We start from the raw sequence: 20,636 nt of genomic DNA, 5'->3' as shown, positions 1-20,636 counted from the left end.
AAGGCAGCCAAACGAACTGGCAGTCAATTAACAATCCGTCTAGTTGTTGATGGTGTTGTTGTCTTGAGATTTGCCAGTCATTTGACCTGGCTGTACCTGAAAGTCTCAATGGGAGACGTCTGAATTTTGCGTACATCCAAATCTCCTCAGTGTGTTGCATCCTGTGCAGCTTCTCTGAAACGTACCCGCTTTCTTAGACATGTCGGCTGTGCTTAGGTTTTTCTGACTATGTATCAGCAGGCTATCTCTGCAGTGAACTTCAGAAAAAACTGGCAACCCAGAAATTAACTTTTTAAATAAATAAGTAGAACCCACATGTTTGTTGTGACTTCGGAAGATCCCTCAAACAACGCTGGCCTAGGTAAAGCATGAAAAAGCAAACAATTGAAAAGCAAGCCAATGTATGTATGGAGTTACACATATAATTATGTGATGAGGGTACAGGTATATATCACAAACCGCTGTAGTTTTTAAAATGAGTGCTGGTGTGAAATGGACTATGCTATCATTTTAAACTACATAAAAGTGGCTTAATCTTATTTCTTTCTATCAGTCTTGATTGATTAATTTTTAAAACAGATATTTAATTGTAAGGAATGCGTTTTGCTCTATTTTTCATACTGCCCTGATGATGAAGTGTAGGGTGAGTCACCTAATTGAACAGGGATGTATGTCATTATATAAGGAGAAAAACAGAAGTCCCACCCAAATGCCAATAGGTCTTCTGATCTTGATTACAGGAAATAGGTGAGAATATTTTACTTTAAATTAAAAAATAACTAAGTTGAAAATTGCTTTAATTTAAGGACATAAGTTTAAAACAGACAAAAAAAACCAGCCAAAAAATTAACCGCAGTAAAAATATCCTTGCATCTACTGGTCCACTAATAATTTTGATGTCGTCTGGTATTTCCGGTAAGAAAAGCAAGAAAACTTTTCTCAGCCTTTGAAGAATCTTCATGGGTTATAGTCATAACAACCATCCATAAGAGCAACAAGATGCTTGGAGAGCAAGTACAGTGTCCAGTATACATTCCAGGCACTAAAGCCTTGTGGTTTAAAAAATGTGGACAAGCTTTAAGTTGAATACGGAAGCTATGCAACTGCTTGCATTATGTGACTGCGTGTGCACACACCACGGGATTAAGTGTTGAAGGCAGTGGCAAGCAGAAGCCCATTATCTTTTTGGTAAATCCCTGACTGATAATAATACCAGAGCCATTAACAATAATGAGCTCCTCATATCCCATAAGATCTTTGCGTAGTCATAAAACCCTTATGCAGCATTTCTCAGGTAGGCTGAGTCAGAAAAAACTCTTTTCCCACATGGGGATGGTGAGCATGCTGGCTGAGCAGCTAGTGCCTGGCGCAGGGACTTAGCCTTGGCTGCTACCTCTTCTCCAGGCATGGCCTTACAGCTGCTCTATTAGCAAGTAGGAAGATTACTGCTACCATGAAGCTCTCCAAAACTGTCCCTGCAGGGAGCTTTTGTTACTGAAGCCTGACCTTTCTGTACTGGAAAACAAGTGCCCTGACATTGCCCATCATGCTGCCTGTCTGATGAATATGAAAAGCATCTAGGTTTATCACAGACTTTCCGTAGAGCTCAATTTGGATCTACGTCGATATATGTCGGGCTCTAACCAGTGCTTATGGTGATGTCCCAGCCAAATCTAGCTTGGGCTGACTCCTGGACTATGCAACTCTATATGGTAAAAAAAATGCTGCTAAAACTTGCACGATTTATTCTATAATCAATCACCCCTCCTTTCCATTCTTCAAGCCAGCACTAGCTGCTTCTGTAGGCTTCTGAGGATACTTTATACCTCAGTAGAATTGGAAAGCTCTCTGCTAGCTGGGACCCAATCAGATAAGTAGTATCACACTGCCCAGAAAGCAGGCCCAGAAGGGGCAAAAAAAAGGGGGACACGTGACTGTGGGAGGCAGGCAGACACCTTCCATCATGTCGAAGGCCTAAAAACTTATATGTCCAGAGCTGAAATTAAGTGGGTTTTATGATATCTGACTAGGATAAAAGATGGCTTCCAGAAGTCAGCTAGGTATATATAGTACTCATCTGGTACCAGAAGTTCAGCACAAGAACATGGTGGTGAATCTCTGCCTCTGTAAGAACATGAGAGTGACACGATGCAATATATCAAAGTGGGCAGAAAGCACGCACACATGTTGAAGACGTCAGTAGAGCTGTTGTGCTTGCCACAATACTTCTCGTAGGATCATAGAATACCAGGATGAAAGGTACCATCTAATCCAAAGTTTCTAGGGAAGCAATGACCTAGACTAGGTGTCTGAGCATCCAGTCCAATCTTATGTGTCCAATGTTTAGCAATTCATCACTTCCCTGAGAGGATTGTTGCAATGGCTGCATGTTGTCATTGTGAAAAATTTTCTTGAGTCCACTTGAAATCTCCCTAAGAGCAGCTTGTGTCTACTATCCCTTTTCCTATTGATTCCTTTTAAAAAGTGGGTCTCCATTTCTCTAGCCATCCTTTAAGTACCGTAATATTGTGGTCACATCTGTTATCGCCTCTGGTGTGAAATGCTGCAACTGCCTAACTGTGGGCAGTAAATATAGCTTAAGTACTGGGACAGGAGGAGAAATATCACCCCATTAAGATTGCTTCTTCCTGGAGAACAGGACTTAGGCAGGCCAAAAGCAATCCTTTAGTTTTGGTTTACAGATTAACCTTAATTCTCCATCTTCATGGAAAGAATCAAGGGATAATAGATGATATATCATCTAATTTTAAAAAGAAGAGAGATACTGTCAAACAAAAGGAAATTAAAGAACTCAATGAACTGTGCTTCTCATGATATCTTCTGTGGGCAAAAGCATGCCTACACATATTACAGAAGCTGAAAGGAAATGTTCTGATTCCAAGTTGTTACCCAATGCCAGCATCACTACATTAGGAGACATGTCGATCCCAAGCCTTTTAAACAAAACGAATGGATGTCCTCCATAATAAGCAGATATATTATGTTTGGTTATTTTAAGATGAGCAATTATCTGTTCCTGGATTTATAAAAATTCAGGTCATCTTGCCTATCTGCAAGAAATGTACAGTAATGTACAAAGAAATGTAAAGTAATAACAGTCTCAAGGGAGAGATGATGAACTTTTGTAATTGGTTATTTCTTCCTTTTCAGTTGCGACTGAAGTCTGGGAGGTTGCACAACAGAGCTCAGAGTGAATTCTTCCTTGAACAGACCTCGTCTATCTTGCAGACATCTGTCTGTGTTCACATATGTGATCCAAATTATGCTAACTTCGGATGGATAATATTTGGGCTAAGTATCTTCTAAAATCCTTGTCAAAGTGGAAAGGTAATTTTTGCTGGCCTCATTAATTCTGTCAGACTCCTTTTTCACCTTATGCAAGTAAAATCTCAAAATAACTCTTTTATGACGCTGCGACATTTTTTATTCCTGTTGACATCTCTGCCTGAATTGAGAGAAAAAAGAACGGGCCTGAGTAACCAGCAGTGAAGTCTTGGATTAGGCTGTGGAGGACATACAATTATCTTTTTCCTGATGGATTATTCTGATGAATAAGGAATTTCTGCTTAGGTAGGTTCACCTTCTGTGCCCATTGCACTCTCTTTGTAATAAAGAAATCACAGCAGATGATAATACCTCCCACGCAAGATAAATGAAATGTAGCACAACTAAGCATGTTCACAGAAAAACATCTTCAAGAACCCCAGACCCCAGCGGAGTCAAGGCAGAGTCCTGAGTTGAATGGCTGGTTGTAGACCTGGTGTCAGATACAGGGTTTGATTTTGAACATAAGACAATGCTGGAGATCAGTGTCTCCTTGGGAGAGATTGGATTCACTGCACTAAATAGAGCAAACCTATATTTGCCAGGACCGTGTTTGCACTAATAAGGAAAAAAAAAGAAAAATAAAAACAACACTAAAATCCTTTGTCAAAGTCATAAATCTCTTTTTTAACTAGGAAATATTATTGCTGAGAAATTTCTGAGGGCTGAATGCTAAACTGAACACCATGAATTTCAAAATACACTATTATCAAACTTGATGGAAGCTCCACAGACAATGCTGGCACATGCATTCTATAGTGACATATGGAGAGCCATCCTGCTGTTTCAAAGGCTGGTACCTTATCTGTAGGACAGTTTTGAATCCTTCACAATGAAGGTGATCGTTAGCACATGCACAGCCCTTTCTTAGGGGTCAGTGCTGAGCAGTGGTACTTCAAAATTAACACAGAATCACAGAATCAGAGAATCAAGTGGCTTGGAAAAGACCTTTCAATGTCACGAAGTCCAACATTTACCCCAAGACTACCAGGGCCACCACTAAACCATGTGACTAAAGGCCTCATCTACACGGTTTTTGAACACTTCCTGGGATACTGATTCCACCACTGGCCTGAGCAGCCTGTTCCAAGGGCTGATAACCCTCTCTGTGAAGAAATTTTTCCTGCAAATTTAAACCTACACTGGCGGAGTTTGAGGTGATCACCTCTTGTCCTATCACTTATTACTTAGGACAAGAAACCAGCTACTTCCTCCTTTGATACCCCTCTCAGGTAGTTGTACAGATAATAAGGTCGCTCCTGAACCTTCTCATCTCCAGACTAAAAGCAGTAAAACAGAGGATTTGCTTGGCTACAGGAAACACACCAATTACAGATAAATTGCCTAAAACTTTCTTCACATTTTTACTGACTACATGAGTACTCTGCTGCAATGGAAAACTCCAGACAGATTTTTCTCAACACTTCAGCATTTCTCATTTCTTGGGTGGAAATAGGTAAAGTGCAGTAAATACATTTGTGGTTCTTTTGATATTACTGGATAGCATTTCAGTAGTTTCACTCTATTACACCTCAATTTTTGCCAAACAACCTAACTACAATTTATTTCTTATAATTGGCAGGCATGAACTTGTTGCTACCTGGAAGAAGAAAATACATCTAGTTTCAAGCTATATGCTATCAGTATCTCATCTCGAGAAACAATCTCTGGTTTTGGAGTAAAATAAAGATCTGCTATTAATCCATGTCATTTTAATAGGAAAAATATTACACTTGTATTTGAAAACTGTGTTAAGAATTCCTGTGCTTGAGAGTAAGAACTGTAATTTGCACTGTGGGTTCAATTTTTAATATTTTAACACTGGCTTTTCTTGTTCAGAGAATAAGTCCCTTGGACAAGTAAAATGATACAAATAATTTGGTTTAGGTTTATACAAGATGAAATACCTATGTGTGTTCTCTGTTCCCTTGTATACTAGAGGCTTCATGCCACATTTCAGCCAAAGATAGGTTTTTCTATTCCATTGCAACACTTGGAACATGAATGAAAGATCCTCAGCAGTTGTTAAAACATGAACAAGACATCAGGTGTAACCTCAAACAGGAACTTCCTACACAGGTTCAGAGAGAAGTGGCCAGGAAAAGCAAAAATTACATCCTCTGCTGAGGTTTCTCTCTTGCTCTTAAGCAGTTAAAATTTGCATGGGAATATACTCTTTCCTTCAAAATTCTGAAGTTGTAGTTATTTTACTTTTGGCATTCACCTGACTGACAGCTCAAAGTATAATAAATTAGACCAAGCACATAGTTTGCACGGAAGGCCAGTGCAATGATTTGTATTTGTATAACTTGTATAACCACTTGTATTATCAAAATCGCGTGAAAAAAAATCAGAAGCTCCATCCTTAAAGCTTAGGAGGATTGCACATTTAGTTCTGCAAATTGATTTACTAATCCTATGAAGCACTTCACAAACCAATTTACCCCATCCATTTGTGCAATTTAATCTCTGAATATTTGTCTATCATTTTCTTAGTCTTGTGAAACTCATGAAAATTTTCCCCAAAATGGACATATTACTAACTCCAAATAAGTTGACATTAATAACAACAAAGGAGATTTAAATAATCTTACAAAATTTCACCAGATATTTAATGAGACTTCTTTAGCCTGGATGTAGGAGCAAGCAAAAGGTAGAAAAACATGGTTAGTACTTTCCAAACAGTTCTTCCATCTTTACGTGGTGGTTCCTTCGTTTTTAGCAAACCAAGATGGACTTTACCCATTAATTTGTTTGGTTAAGATGAAAATCCAACCAACTTTTATCATTTACAATGTCTTACAGCAAGGAAGGGGCCTATAGGCATGCTGGATGTGGACTCTTCATTAGGGACTGTAGTGATAGGACAAGGGGTAATGGGTTCAAACTTAAACAGGGGAAGTTTAGATTGGATATAAGGAGGAAATTCTTTTATGTTAGTGTGGTGAGGCACTGGAATGGGTTGCCCAGGGAGGTTGTGAATGCTCCACCCCTGGCAGTGTTCAAGACCAGGTTGGACGAGGCCTTGGGTGATATGGTTTAGTGTGAGGTGTCCCTGCCCATGGCAGGAGGGTTGGAACATGATGATCTTAAGGTCCTTCCCAACCCTAACTATTCTATGATTGTAAGTCAATAGTGTGTTTTGTGAAAAGCCACCTTGTGCTCTCTTGGAACCCACCTATGATTATTTCTGCTAATTTTTTTGCTGGAAGAGCCAATGAAAGATCAATTCCTTGAAGTCTCTCAAGATGTTAGACTCTTGATTTCTACCCCTTCCCAGACTGAAGTGTCTTAAATTGTTCTATTTTTTGTTGTAGGAAAGTTATTCTCTATCTGCACAAATCCTGCTATTCTCTGCTACTTCTCAATTATTGACTTTTTCTCAGCTCTTTTAAACCAAATAACCTTGTCCAAGTCACAGATATATCCTAGATATATGTAACAGCATATTGGCATTACCTGTTTAGTCTTTTACCAGTTTCTGAACAGCTCAGGTTTTCCTTCACTTCTCTATCATTGCTGAGAACTGAATTGAGGTTTTCACTGGATACACGTCACATTCAACAAGGCCGTTCCTTTTCACGTTGCCCTAAAAGGAGGAGACACAGTTCCTAATTTAAATGGCTTACTTCAGTCTCTAAATTAATCCCATTAATTACGTATTTAAACCTTGTCTGAAAGAAACCATGAAGAGAATTTTAAGCAGAATATAGCAGAATGCCCTTAAAATCCTGTCACAGCACTGAGTATTTTGAGCTGCTGAACACTTTTGTTTTCTGTTCCAACTGCTAGTTCCGAAGTACAAAGATTTCTTTCCAGCTCTTTGTATGTCCATCATTCTTCAGTGGGAGGGGAACGTGTGTGAGCTGTGGGATGTCAGCACTCTGCACTGGTCACAGGATAGGGAAAGCGAAATGCCACTGCTGGTGACACGGGATTCTATAAAGTACAGTGGTATTTTATTTCCTTTTTCACATCAATGATGGTTGAAGCTGGAATTTCAGCATTTTCACTGAGAGTCCACCACTGATACCTGCATGTCTCTTAAGACATGTGAACACTTCACTGACACTGGGAGAAATATATTGGGAAGTAATCTTGCAGATTTGAAGCCACTTTTCAATGGCAATATCTGCCTAATGGGGATAAAATCCAGTCTGAATTGAGCCATAATATATTAAGGCACTGGTAAAGCTTCCTAGGTTCCCAGACATGTCCTTGCTTCAGTGTAGAAGGGGGGCTGGGAGTGACTTGTTAGGATAGGCCTCTTATTTCCAAAAGAAATCAAAGGGTATCACTACCTCAAGGCTTGCAGAGTGGGAATATCCTAGAAAATGCATCAGAAATACATTTGTAACTAGGGTTGCATATTTCATCAGTTTGTCAGTTACACCACGGATGTCCTAAAAAAGGATGGCGGCTCCTGCTGCCATGGAAGATTGCAGGCTTGCTTTTGGATAGGATTCTTGTATTAGCAAAACTGTTTAAAGGCAAGATAATGAAATCCTGTTCCCTCCAGCAAGGTGACTCGCTTCATTACTAATGTTCAGTATAGCACAGTGGTACAGCTGTATTTCTTGGCAAAGCAGCATATGATGTTTTCAAGATCTGTAGATTATTCATTGCAATATGTTTTCCACTCTTACTTTGCAACGCTTTTGGATACCAGTTTGTTCTTTTTATCATTGCTGCTCTAGTCCTTTTTACCTTTTCAAATGTTAATAATTTACAGTATTGATACAAGAAATTCATAATACAAACACAAATATACCTCTGTATATGTGATGTGGGGGGTTGTTTTAATTGATGTTCTGAACCACGTAAAAGCTATTTGATGTATGACTCTGCAACTGCTTCCCATGATATGTGCATGTTACTCATCATTTGGGACATCTATGCAAAGTACTGGGGCCTTGGTTTTATGCCAGCCTGAAACTCAATATATTTTTTCACTGCTTATTATATGTCCTTTGGAGCAGCAACATTTTCCTTTGGACAAGTAACCTTTACATAAGTAAGCTTGGTTCAGACACAGGCAGGAAAACAACAACCCATCCCAGAACAATCCTTATGAGTCATCATTTTCCATTTGCAGAAACCTGTTGTCAAATGAAATGAGAACAGCAGATAATCTGTTTACACGGCTGACAGTAGAGAGAAATGAAATGCTTTGGAGGGGGTCTACAAAGGGGCAAACTGAACCAGCCTGGACTGCTGAGGTAGGCTCACCAAAGTATCCATGTGGCTGTAACATTAGTTCTCCTCCCTAAATATGTGCCCCATTTATTTCTTGAGTATAAAGAGAGGAAGAAAGAAGGAGGTGTTTTACCTGGGATCTTCTTGAATTCTTTGATTATTTAAGAGGAGAGCTTGTCATATGAATCAAACAGGATTCTATGAGAGCAGTACATGTCAATAGGAATCCTATCCTGGGAATAATGACCATTATTTTTACAAAAGAACAGTACATCATGGAAAAGTGTTTCATATACAATAAGAAATCTTGCATGAAAAATACAGGAACGTAAGGTGCAAGGATTTTTCTGTCCTGTTTGTACACACAGAAATAAGGAATACATGAGTGAGGTAAACAAAATCAGGAATCAGGTGGAAATCAGCCTCATTTGGAACAAACGCTGATCCCTGTTTTGGCTTAAGAGTAGGAAACTTTAGGGTAGTAAGTCTGCAGAGAGCACACTAACAGTCCAGATTAGTCTGGACCCTACTTCTGGCAAACTCTAGGTGAATGTGTGCACATTTCAAATATAAATATGATATAGAGCATGTATTATAACATCACATTCTCTAGATATGGCGAAAGGACAATTAAGTGTGCTAATAATCTACTTTCGAAAAGGTTTCTGAAAGCCACTAAATATATTGACGGAAGCCAAGAATATTATAACGCCCTGAAAGCTAATGAAGCAGACATTTTGGAATGCAGAAATTAATTCTTCTCTTCCTGATTAACATTGTATTATTATAGGTTTTATACTCTTACTTTTATATAAAAGACAGAACATTAAAGTGTGTTTAGAAATCAGATTTTGAAGATATCAGGAATCTATTTCTGGATTGCACATGATATTTTCAAAAGGTGAAAATATAATCACTTGGTCAAATTACACTAGGTTATTTAATTTCTTTCTATATCAATATTAAACAATTCCTTACTCTTATTTTTCAGGATAGACACAAGGTACTTTCCAGCTTTCATTTTTTAAGATAAACTTTCGTTGGATTTTATTTTATTCAAACCATGACCATATAACTGCCAATAACTTACTCAATGAAGATACCAGTTAAGCCCCGTAATTGCATATGCCCCTGAAGTGTTTACAGTTCATAGTTTATAAACAGTAGTATATAGCTATGTCATTAATATTCTGGGAGTGCACAGTGTTCTGAAGCATCTCTACAAAGCAATGGACAAAATATGTGATAATAAACTATCTCTAGCTTTTAGACAACTGGTGTTTGCTCAGGCATTTCAAGTGAAAACGTAATGTTAAACGCTTTAAACCAGCTTGTGTTTGAAGCCCAGCTAAAAACCCAGAACCAAGCAGTAACTTGCTAATTTCTCTCTTCCTCCCCCTGTTCTCGGAGGAATGGGGAGGAGAATCAAAAGAATGTAACTCCCACGAGTTGATATAACAGTAGTCCAGTAACTAAGGTATAATACAAAACCACTCCTGCCACCACCAATAATAGTAATGATAAGGAAAATAACACGGGAAGAGAATACAACCTCTCACAGCATTAGAACCAATACCCACCCACATACGAACAGTGATTTAGCCCTTCTGGGTAACTGCCCCAGTTTATATACTGGGCATGACGTGGTGTGTTGTAGATACCTCTTTGGGTCGTTTGGGTAATGTGTACTGTCTCTGCTACCTCCTGGGTTTCCCTCATCCCTGTCAGAGTATGAGACATTACTGAGCAGCCACTAAAAACATCGATTTTATCAGTGCTGTTCTCTGTCTGAAAGCCAAAACCACACTACTGCACCAGCTACTCAGGAGAAAAATGACTTTTACCGCTGAATCCAGGACAGTATCCACCCCTTATTTAGTACCATTAATGTAATGTTCAAATTCCACATTTTCAATATACCATCACTCTTGTCTCATATATATGCATATATATATATATGTACATACACACACACAAACACAGAGATATCATTCCTTAGTGCACGGACCAATCCTTTATAAACCTGAGTGCATTCGGTCCATGATGTCCAACTATATCTCCTGCAACAGTCTTTCAGAACAGGAAAGGCTGTGTGCAGTGCTGGATTGTTTCCTGCTGATGGTACCATAGAACTCGTCTGGTTTCATTGAAAATCACTCTTTGTTGGAATGATGGTTGGAAGTCAAGGCCAGTCGCTGGTAACCTGATGACATCTAATTGGTGGGCTATACAAGTGTTACATAGCAGGCAACAGTATAAAATTAAGTTCATTGCTTGTTTTCCCCTGAAATCAAATCTCCTTGAGGTATAACATCGGACTTCCCCATTTTCCCACATTACCCACCAAGTATATCCAGGTCTTTGATCAAAAGCATCCCAGGAGTGGGTTTGTCTTTACCTGAAACAGGAATAACACAGACTGTGTTCACCAGTGCACTTTATGTGCACAACAGGAACTTTATCTCATTTATGATATATAAAACTTTGACTGTGATGGTCGAGCCCTGTTGGCATATCCTCTGGTATTGACCAAGCACGTGGCTTTTGCTAAATGTGTATCCCAGTGTTTGAATATCCCACGACCCATTGATATCAGTCTAGTTTTTCACTTGATTTTCCCAGAAGCTGGTGTACTGTAGGGGATGTGATAAACCCACTCAATGCCATGCTCTTTGTCCCAGGTGCCTATAAACTTGTTCAGGAAATGACTCACATTATCTGACTCAATTCTCAACCACGCACCCGGGCAGCCATATCTTGCCACAGTGCAGCAGCCCACAGTACCTCTGCATTACCAGTTGCTCTGCTTCCATTCCTAAAACCACCCCCACAGGTCATTTGCCACCATCCATGAGTCACTATAAAAGTACTGCCCACTTTTTCAGCAATGTGCAAAGCCACCTGGATGGTTTTCACCTCAGCAAACTGACTTGATTCACCCTCTCCTTCAGCAGATTCTGCTTTATCTTCAGGGACTCCATAGAGCTGCCTTCCGTCCCCAATGCTTTCCCACAATACTACAGGACTCATCAGTAAAAAACACATACTGCTTTTCAATTTCTGATAGTTTATTATATGGTTTGGCTTCAGAACGCATCATTGCCTCCTCTGGTGACATTCCAAAATCTTTGCCATCTGACAAGTCCATGATGACTTCTAGAAAGTCTGGACAACCAGAATTTTTTATTCGAACTTGTAAAATCTGTGCAGCCCACTTACTCCATGTAGCATCAGTGGGTGATGTGTAGGGGACACTTTGCCTTTGAATATCGAGCCCAGCAAGGGCAACCGGTGTGCCAGCAGGAGTTGTGTTTCAGTGCCACTTTTGAGGCAGCTTGAAACCCTTCATCGGATTTCAGTATCTCTTTTTCAGTTGAGTTATAGTTGGCTTCATATCTTCTGCATCCCTTACTTCAAAAGCCAAGCTGTCAAGCTTGAGTCTCTCCTGGACCTTTCTGACAAAGGTTCAAGGTAAGATCATTCTCCCCTGCTGCAGTGTACAGTACATTTTTTACACCGGGCCCAGTCCGGACTGGTCCAAGGGATCCTGCATGAACTATCTCACATTTAATTTGTTCAAAGACTTGTAGTTGCTCAGAACCCCAGGTGAAATCAGTCTTCCTAGTCACATGATAGGACTTACAATGAAACTGTAATTTGGGGTGTGCATTCTCCAGAAACCCGCAACACCCAAGAGAGTTTCTGTTTCTTTCTTATTAGTTGGTGGAGACATTGCTGTTATCTTCTAGATCACATCTGTGGAGATCTGGCGACATCCATCTTGGCATTTCATTCTCAAATATTGAATCTCCTTTGCAGGTCACTTGACCTTACTCAGTTTTATGGCAAAAACTGCTTTCAGCAGGATTTGGATAATTTTCCTCCCTTTCTCAAAAACTTCCTCTGCTGTATCACCCCACCCAATAATGTCCTCAATCTATTGCAGGTGTTCTGGATCTTGCCCCTCTTACAGTGAAGTTTGTATCAGTCCATGGCAGATGGCGGTGCCATATTTCGACCCCTGGGACAGTAGATTCCAAGTGTACTGGACTCCCTCAAGTAAAAGTGAACTGTGGCTTGCACTCTGCTTCCAAAGGAGTTGAGAAAAATGCATTGGCAATATCAATTGTGGCATACCACTTTGGCTGCCTTTGACTCCAGTTCATACTGAAATTCTAGCATGCCCAGTACGGCAGAACTCTAGAGTAGTCTGACTTCATTCAGGCCATGAAAGTACGGTTAGTCTCCACTCTCTTTTAGAGTTTCTCACTGGCCATATGGGCCTATTAAGCTGATGATCAGCCTTGACCTTTGCTCTCCTCTTCAATTCACCACCCATTCCTCCAGAGCTGAGGCAGGTTTTCCATCTCACTTCTTCATGTTTTGTCCGTGATCACTTAGGTAAAACCATAGGTAGGCCCTTGGCGTATACCTCCTGTATCTTCTCTCTTGAGCAGTAGGACGCCTTTTCTTAATAGCTGAGACGTGGACTGGTAAATATGTGGAGCTGGATAGATTGGATAGATCCCCTCAATTGTTTAAATTCCTGAGACAGTTTTTTCACCGCTGAAATGCTGGAATTGGCGATAATTGTCTTTGAAATTTCGGAGCTGATGAATCGTTTCATCAGCTGTTGGTGCTGCTATGTCAATCTAGGTTATTTCTGAAAATGAGTGGTCATATGATGACGGTACACTCCCTGTAAATTTGTACCATATGGGCCATGTATATTTGACTTCATCTGGATCTATGGTTCCTTTCTCAGTATCCGGCTTGCTCTAGATCATCTCTACAATGGCTGATTCCCTCAGAGAGTGGATGCATTTCTCTCGAGTAGTCCACTTGGCTGAACGACTCATAACATCGTCCTTGTATGGAAACATTTCACAGCTGCCAAGAGTAGCCTCCAAAGCCTGAGGAACTGTTTCTGTTTTGCAACTGTTTTGTCATTTCCCCCTCCCTTATCAAGTGATCCTAGCTACTTGATTTCTCTAACTTCTAGATCGTGACAGTTGGCCCCATTGCCCTAACATCGGAGCAACCAGGTGATGATGTGCTGCCCTAGTTGACAGGTAAAATCTTTTCGCATATTCCGTACGTCGAGTCTAGGGTCAAGAACTCAACTCTTCTTCCTCTGATACACGTAAAAATAACTCCTGATCACACGCTGTCTAGGACGGTGAGTACATTGTTTCTTCATCTTGCTTTACGTTTCTTCCCTCTTTTTTGCTTTTTCCCTTGAGTACAGGGGCATCCCATATTGGAATAAATTCATCCTCTGGTTTATCTGCAGTGATTACCAATGTGGTTGGAGTACCTGCAGTATCTGTTGCAGTTGGAGTTGGAGTAGCTGCTGTACTCTTCACTAGGATTGGTATAGCTGCTGTATTTGGAGTTGGAGTAGCTGCGCTGTCTGTCGCTTTGCCGTCAGATCCAGAGACATTTTTTTTCTTTGAAGGAGCTGGATAGTATTGAACAGAGCTCTGTAACCATTGGCCAAGCTACACCACGTCGCCATGATTTGTCCCTCTCTGGTATGACCAGGATGACAACACACCTCATTTAGGGGTTTTGCTAAATTTTCTGGATTTTGCATTTATTCAGTGGTGAAGTTCCACTGGCCTAGACACTTTCCTATACTATCCCACACACCCTGTGACTTGGGGTTCTCCAGCCTCTAGGAAAATCTCTTGGTCCATCTATCTCAACATATAATAGTAGAAAAGACCCAATCCCAACAGTACTTAACTTTCAAGATCAGACAAAATGGTCGTGGGTAAAACACACTCTGTATGGGTGCCAACATGGTGATCCCCATTACAATCAGTAGGCAGGTCTCAAGGGTATTCAAAGGCCATTCAAAATCTTCAGAACTCTGAAGTGATATCTACCACAAGTACTACTAAAAATGAAGGGAAATTTATCAGTATTACTATTACTAATGTTTATAATCAGGAGAACACCTGCTTTAATTTAAAAGGTAGGCTGATTGTACCTTCCAATATGCAGGTTTGAGTAGAAATTACGTCTATGATTTAGCCCTATATTAACATAGCCTTTCAAAGTACTTGTGCATGATGATATACCCAACCCCATTTAAAAAAACTACATTTTTTAAATGTACATTAATTAAGAAAAATAGTGATTCTCATATGCTCTTAGCATGGCACAGCATATCCGACTATCAGTGGATGTAGTCTCTATTTTTCAAAAGTGAATACTTCTTTTTCATGTAAAATCCGAAATTTTACTTCCCAATAACTCAATAACTATAATATATTTATTTGAATTTAATTATTTCTTACTTTCTAAGAACACCATTTCTAGAAGATAATGTAACACACTGAAATGCAACTGTATGGTGAACACTTAGGTGTGTAAAGACAGAGGTAAGTTCCATCATATAGGTGCAGGCACACCTGTGGGGAAGGGCACATTCTAAAACTTTAGATAAACACTAAGATTTTGAGCAAACCCTTGACAAAAACGGCAGTTTAACAGTTTGCCAATTTTTTGAGAGCTTTGTGCCTACTTTTTGCAATCCACTACAGGAAATATGTCAGAATATTCTGGGCATTCATGTCTGGGTATCCATCTGCTCTGTGGCTGCATCAGCTTTATGTAGGGATGCCTCAGACCAGGACAGCATGCGGCGTAGAAATGCATAGACAATGTTCATGTCTTCGTAGTCAATACTCAGTGGAAAGCATACACGTGTGCAGATGTTCAGAATGAAAATATCCTCAAGAGAGGAGCATTAGAGAAAATTGCACTTACTGACAGAAAACAGGTGGTTTTGGTGGTTTTTGATGAGCTCTAACAGTAGCTGCCATCTCAGGTGCTTCCCACAGAAAGCATTACTCAGGTAAGGAGACATACCCTGTGCTGCAAGTGTCATGTAAGCCATATACTACAACACAGGTCTGGGGTTTGGCCATTCAGTAAAATTTTCTATCATGTTTACAGGTAGATAATGTTTTTTATAGAACAAAACTTTGGTCAGCTGGAGGCTGACTCCAAAGAACTGTGTACGAGAAGTATGGCTTAATGTACTAACAAGCACGTTATGGTCAAAACCTTAAAAATCTTATGAGTAAAAATCCTGTGGAAAAACTTGATGTTTGTGTTTGATATTCATACCTGTGTATTAAGTCTTGGGAGTTGTTCTTGGGTTACAAAAGTACCCTTGCTCCTGTTCTTTCCTTTAATTGTTGATCATGACCCAAGCAGATTACTTTTTCTCACCTTGCTCTTCCGGGATTCAATTTTTCTGGCAGAACAGACATAGCAATATACAGAAAGCACCTTGATATTGTATAACAAATAGATAAGACAGAGCTGTTATATAGCTAAGCTTATTTTCAAGAATGTTAACACCAGAACACAAATATGAATCATTAGGTTCCAACAGGAATGAGGTTAGCAATCAGTTTGGGGATAGGGGTTGTGCAACACATTCCCCAGCGCATTAGAATCTAGGACCACAAATATTGGTTTTATGAAGAACCTACTCAACCATGTCAATTTACTTATGCAAGTACCTGGTTACAGGATTTGGCACTTGGACTACTGATGGGCAATCCACATAATGTTGTCATGATTTAAGCCCAGTCAGTAACTCAGAAACACACGGTTACTCGCTGACTGTCCCTCTTCTATCCCGTCAGTCCCAGAGGGATGGGGAGGAGAATCAAAAGAGTGTAAATCCCATCAGTTGAGATACGAAACAGCAAAAAAGGCAAAGGCTCAGTCTGACTGGGTGTCTCAATGTCCGTTAAGCAGCTACTATTTCCTGCAGGTAGTTCAGAAGCAGTGGCATGACATCAGCATCAGCTGCTTCATCCACCGAAGTAAAATATTTGACGAAAACACGAATAAAAAAAAGAAAAAAGCCTGCATTATGTTAAAGGGTTAAAAGGTATTTAAGACAGTTAGAGACAGATTCAAAAGGGCCAACATTTCCTTTTGATTTAATGGCTGTGAACACACCACTGTGTCTACCCTTTTATACCCTTGCAGGAATCTGTATGAGTGCAAATATGACAGGAGGAAATGAGATGTGAAAAATAACCTGGCAGTCAGACATGTATATCATATGATTGCTTCTAAAAAGAGACTGCAGGCAGGATGGAAGAAGAGATGCAGCTGTCTAGGTAAATCATGCATCCAGTGTTGTGACTTATAAGCCTCATCCTCACTGAAATCAGCTGTTTAGCAGTATGTGGCTTCCTACACTTCCAAAAGAATTTTTTCCCAAGCCATGTGCCCTGAGCTTGCAGCTGGGGAACAGAAGAGACACAATGTCAGTTTTTACCACCTGATATATGGGTCCGTTGGAAAAATCCTTCTGGATCATTTTAGCTGGATTCAGCAGAGACACAGTGACTTTAATGCATGGCAGGAGCTAACAGCACAGGCACAAAATTAGTGTTAGGACTGCTTTTGTTTTGGAGAAGTACTGAAATGCCAGTGTGTATGCTGATGAATAAATGAAGTACTGAAAGAGAATGAAGTAATGAAAAAATGAAGTAATGAAAAAGAAGTACTGAAATGCCAGTGTGTATGCTGATAAATAGACACCTGTAACATGAAGACCATGTTGAAGTCATGCATCTATCTGTTGCAGAGTTCTCCAAGGGGGGACATTTTTTCAGATCACGTTACATGAGCACTGTTAGAGCATCAGTGTGCCTAAACATATTCTAATTTGCAAGAAGAGTATCTCCTAGTCCTAGCAAATGGTGCAATCATTTGAGTGCTCAGTGTACTGCTGCAGCAGAAAAAAAAAAACAGTTAACGAAAAAAACCTCAAAAAGTTCATCAGAGATCTAGTAGAAAGAAAGGCTAACTCCTCTAAATGCACAGCAGGGATCAGAGAACTTATAGTACTCTGCTGTAAACATGAATTATGCTCAGCTCCTCAAGGGTGCTATTGGAATACTAAATGTTGTCAATAGAGTGATGTGTCTGGATAGTGTAATATAACTTGAAGGAATATTCAAGGTCCAGATTTTCTCTCCCTAGAAGAAAATATAATTGATGGGAATAGTACTTGATTTATCTCAGAAAGGGAAGGACAGAGGAGAATAATGTTGTGGTTGAGGGATATTTTCCAGCCTTATCATCCACCCATCTAGAATATGTTACCAAATGGATTACTGTATACTCACATGTATAATACCTCTCTCAGAATAGATTCAGCTAAATATCCTAAATATCTGTAAAGGATACAAATCTGTATTTTGTTTTGCTTGGGTAGTAACTACATTTGTTTGTTTTAGGGCTTTTGACCTTTTGTTCATCTCTTTACAGATGTGCCTTCTGCAAAGTAAAAGCCCTGAAATCCTACAGCTCATTTTGGATTTCCTCTCCTGTGGGTACTGAAGTCACCACTCAGCCAGAAGTCAAAGAGGATTTGGTAGGGACAGAAGCGGCTTTAAGCAATCTTTTGTGCTGCTTCACCTCTGGGGATTACCCGAGTGGAGTTCAGAAGTGTCTTGTGGCTAACAGCAAGTCAAGTACAAATGCAAACATCAGTTTATGATTTTGCATGCTGCAAATTAAATGGTTAACTGAACTAAATTCTCAGCACTGTAATTCCTTAGTGCATGTCAATGCCGTAGCACTGTCCACACAAGTGCTGCACCCCAGCGTGCATATGCCAAAGTAAGGGCAACTAGTGGCTTTGTAACTCGCCTCAGGTCTCACAAGCAGCTGGGCTGGAGGCGAGAGAGACTTCCTCTGAACCCCTATCACGGTTACAGAACCACTGATCACTGTGCATCCAACGTAAACTATTCCACTCTAGCACTCTTCAGTGCCTTGAACATTTGTCACATGGACATACATTTATTCTTCACCTACATGCAAGTGACTGTGTTTCATACATCTTGATACCCCATAAATTTCCACTGACAATAACAGCTTGATATTTTACTGTTTTGTCAGAAGACAAGGACTAACTAAAAGTGCTCTGCTTTCATTTCCTACTTTGAAAGGGGCAAAATCCTAATATCCCATGGAAAAAAAAAAAAACAAATAAAAGGAAAACAACAACAAAAAAAACCCAGAACAAAAAACCTGAAAACAAATAGAAAAGAATAAGAAATATAAGAATACAATCTAATTACTGATCCTAGTTTGACCTGCGATACCAATTGTAGCATTTTCAATCCCAAGGCAAAACACTTGCTTGACACTGAAGTTTTCTGTTGGAAACATTTTCACTGTTGGCATTTTCAAACCTTTTCTAATATCTATTTACTGGAGACAAATATCAGTAATGGCCCTGATGATCCTTCTAAGTTTGTTTTCATGCACAAATATCCTTTCATCTGCATGAAGCCTGGTCAACTTTGCCAACCAGCCACTTTTCTCATGCACCTAGAAACTCGTCCTCTCTTTTCTGCAGGGCACACTTCCTAGAGAACCATCATTATGGTGGTAATACATTCTCATTTATCTGCCTCTGACTTATGTGATAAGGTTTTTTGAGTGCTGCTGAGAGTGGCTTGAGATTCATGTGACAGAATAAAAGCTCCTGACAGCCTAAAATGGGAGGCAGTATTTTGTAGAAATCACAGGAAAGTCCAATGAAACCCCCTAAGAAAGTGCATTAATAACTAGTTATGCAAAAGTAGCATAGATGATAAATTAAATTCTCATGGTGAAAAAGAAGTGTCAGAGAGAGCTATGGAGTAAAGTCTTTAAGCCCCAACATTACTGATGCTGTCAATAGTGTGACCTACACAGACTGCCAGTTTTAAACAGTAAACTGCTTAAGCTGCCAAAGTTATCGACTGAATATAAAATGTGTACCAGTGTAAGCATCCAACATTTTTGCTGTGTTGAGGTTTGGGCAAGCCTTAAGCTTTCTGTTATTTTGCAAGAGCATACTTCTGTCCTCTGCTTGCCAGATACAAGAAGAGAGATATTTTGGAAGACTGGGACTTGAACTTTGGACTACCACCTTCAGCACATTCAGAATGATTTTCAGAAAACTTCTGAGGCTTAAGTAACACATTAAGAAATGATTATATTTTATTAGCATGCTTGTTATCTCTTCTGGTTTGTTTGTTTCTAGTTCATCTGTGGGAAACATTTTCTACTTTTTATATTTTTAATATTTTAATTTTTATATTTTTAATAACAGGAATGGGTGATGAACAAGGAGAGAATTACAGAAGAGCCAAGAATAGAAGGTGATGTGAAAATACATGCAGAAATTCTTCAGAATGGGAAAAAAAAAAAAAAAAAAGTAAAGATTTGGAGGAAGAAAGGAAGAGGATGAATTATTAAAATATCAGATTCAGATATCATTTACACAGCTATAAATCAGGAGTGAATACTTGGCTATTCCATTGCCTCCTTCCAGCCCTTTTTGAAGATGGGAGTAACATTGACCTTCCTCCAAGCATCAGGCAGCTCTCTCATTGTCCATGATTTTCAAAGATGATTGAGAATGGCAGAGCAACAACATCTGCCAGTTCCGTCAGCGCCCTTGGACACATCCCATCATGACCCATGGATTTATGAGTTTTAGGTCTGTCAAGCCTATCCATAACCCAATTCTCTATCAGGGGGAAGTGTACCTTTCTGGAGTCTTCTTCTCTTACCTCCATGATCTGGGACTCCTGAAAGCCCTCCTTTGTGGTAAAGACTGAGGCAAAGGGCTTTCAGTAATTCCACCTCCTCTGTGTCTTATGTTTCAAGGACACAAATCTCATTCAGCTGCCCTACATTTTCCCTTCTCTTCCTTTTGGTGCTGACATACATGTAGAAGAACTTCTCCTCCCCATCCCCCTGGAAGCAGGGCGAGGAAGGGGGGGAGTGAGAGAGAGGCTGGGATTAAACGATGACAGTTGTTTTTTTCGCTCAGCGTGGGACACAAAGTTTTGAGATAATGACAGATGTGACCAGAGTATGTCTAATAGCATTTGTGATATGCATTTTTTTTTTAATTGTCACTCGTCACAATGCTGATTTATTGGCTCTCAAAGTTGTTGCTTTTGATCTGACAGTTTCAGCATGTTGTACCTTACTTACGGCCAGTATTTGTTGTGTTAGTGTTGATTGGCTGGGGAGCTTGGGCTAAG

This window comes from Neopsephotus bourkii, unplaced genomic scaffold (assembly GCF_033783945.1).
Source record: "Neopsephotus bourkii isolate Nb327-2 ecotype Australia unplaced genomic scaffold, CSIRO-AGI_Nbou_v1 NB_1476, whole genome shotgun sequence".
NCBI classification, from domain to species: domain Eukaryota; kingdom Metazoa; phylum Chordata; class Aves; order Psittaciformes; family Psittacidae; genus Neopsephotus; species Neopsephotus bourkii.
Note: the sequence above shows the minus strand (reverse complement) of the source record.